Raw genomic sequence first — 2,434 nt, 5'->3', positions numbered from 1 at the left:
AGCCGACTGATCTGCATAACGCGGCGCGCCCCGCCCCCGCTCCGCCCCACTCTGGCGGTCAGAATGGTCTCTACGCCGCCACGACGTGGCGGGAAGGAAAAGGCGCCAAAATGGAGGGGGAGGGGCGCGGGGCGTGAGGGGAGGCGGGAGCTGAGTGTAGGGCCGCGAGGGAGGAAGGATGGGGAGGGGCGTATCGATTCAAACCCAAACAATAACAAAGCCATCAAAGGCCGCCGGAGGCCGACTCTGCGGCTCTGTGTTTCTCCGAGGTTTTTGGGTCTAGGGCTGGAGCTGGAGCATAACAAGTTGCGCGGAGATGACGGGCGTTGGTGTGTCGGGCGGGGAGGCGGGCGCGCCGGGTGTGAGCGACTGTGTGTGGGGACGCCGACGAGGGTGGTCTTTCTGTGTGACTCAGACCCGAGACCTCCAAGTCTGCTTGGGCGGGTTGACGACACGCTGGAGGCTGGGGCTGGATCCTGGGGGCTGTGTGTCGGGGGGCGCGGGAGCGGCAGGACGTGAGTCACGGCGGCTTCACGCAGGGAGTGGAGGAGTCTCGGGGCTGCGAAAAAACTGGGGGGCGGCGGCGGGGATCCGCTTCTCCGGGAGAGGGTACAGACCTGGGTGGTTACAGCCGGCTAAAAGGTCAGCCCCGGGACTCTCACGTAGAAATGCAGAAGGCCCCGTGAATCCTTATTCCTGAGAAGTGATGTGACTCAAAGTGCCCGAGAAAGAGGAAATCACGAAACAAATGTTAGAATTGTGATGCCAGATGCTGCCTCAGCCCCTTCTGTGCGGGCGGGCGGGAGGGGGAGGAAAATGCCTCATCGAAAACCGGGGTGGGAGGGGGCGCCGGGTTTAATCCGAGCTTTCACGTTGTAGCCGCCTTTTCATCAGCGTGTTATTACCAGTCAGATACCAGCGATTATTAGCCGACCCCAGACTGGTCGCAAAGGAAATTCCCCCACCGTGGAAATAACACGGAACCTGGCCGATTCCACTTTTGTCCTTTGTCCTTTTAAACTTCATGTAGAGTTGACAACGACGTGTGAAATGAGTAAATTAAAATTCTATGTAATCCGTAAATTGAAATGTCACTGGCCTGAGTAACTGAAAGCTAACTACATCCTGTTTTAATATTTTCAAGTTCCTGCCATCTCAAGGCAAAATCAGCGTCTGTATAGCCGCAATCCTTAATGGATTTAAATGTTTCCTCTAAGTTTTCAACAATGCTCGTGTTATAAAAATACTCTACAACTTTTATAAATTTATCTTATAAAATATTACATATTTTCCTTCTGTTTCTCTGCTGTGGCCTAACTCATTCATATTTGATGACTAGGAGGAAACCCAAGGGAACAACAATTATTCCCTTTTTGCAGATAGGAAAATGAAACATAAGTAGGATGACACGGGGTCATACAACAGCTAATAGAACAGCTAAGGGAGGAGATGAAATGACCCAAATTCAACTCCTGAGGATCAAAGCTTTCCACTTACCTTGGTCTAAAACTGACCTTGGCGCTGAACAGGATTATCAGTAAATGTATGCAACTCCCACCCCCATGCCGCCCTCCTCCCTTTCTTTTATGAAACCCTCAGATTTAGCCAAACAGGACTATTCCACCTTGTTCCCACTCACCTGGCACTTTCCAGACTTTCTGCCTTTGCAGAGTCAGTCAGCCTGGTCTGGGAGTGCCCTCTCCTCCTTTGTACTTTTATTCAAAGCCCTTCTACCCTTCCGATTACTGAACAACCTCCAAGCATTCCTTGACTGTACACTCATCTGAACAGTATAGTTTTTGTTTTTTGTTTTTTGGGGTTTTTTTGCAGTTTTTGGCCAGGGCTAGGTTTGAACCTACCACCTCCCGTATGTGGGGCCGGTGCCCTACTCCTTTAAGCCACAGGCACCGACCCAAGGGTGGGGTTTCTTAAAAAATCTTTTTGTTGGGGCCCCAACCCCATATACCAAGTGTGGGAGGTTTGAACCCAGCCCCAGCCAAACTGCAACAAAAAATAGCTGGCCATTGTGGTGGGCGCCTGTAGTCCCGGCTACTGGGGAGGCCAAGGCAAGAGAATCGCCTAAGCCCAGGAGTTGGAGGTTGCTGTGGACTGTGATGCCACAGCACTCTACCAAGGGCGAGGACGATAAAATGAGACTCTTAAAAAAAAAATCTTTTTGTTCATTAACGTTTCAATTATTTGTATTTTGGTTTTTTATTCCTTGAATGCATACCTTATCCAACATTAGATGAGGGAGAAAACCATAAGGAGTCCCAAGAAAAGGGTCATATTTAAAGTCAGTTTAAACTGAATTTAAGTGAATTAAGCAGGCTTAGGCAAAATAAAGTAAAGGTTAGGAGCAAAAGCTTTAAACTGAGTTAGGCTGATTTCCAATCTGGGATGTGGCACCTACTAGTTATGTGACATTGGTCAA

The sequence above is a fragment of the Otolemur garnettii genome, unplaced genomic scaffold, assembly GCF_000181295.1.
Source record: "Otolemur garnettii isolate 467f Iridium unplaced genomic scaffold, OtoGar3 scaffold00031, whole genome shotgun sequence".
Classification (NCBI taxonomy): Eukaryota; Metazoa; Chordata; class Mammalia; order Primates; family Galagidae; genus Otolemur; species Otolemur garnettii.
Note: the sequence above shows the minus strand (reverse complement) of the source record.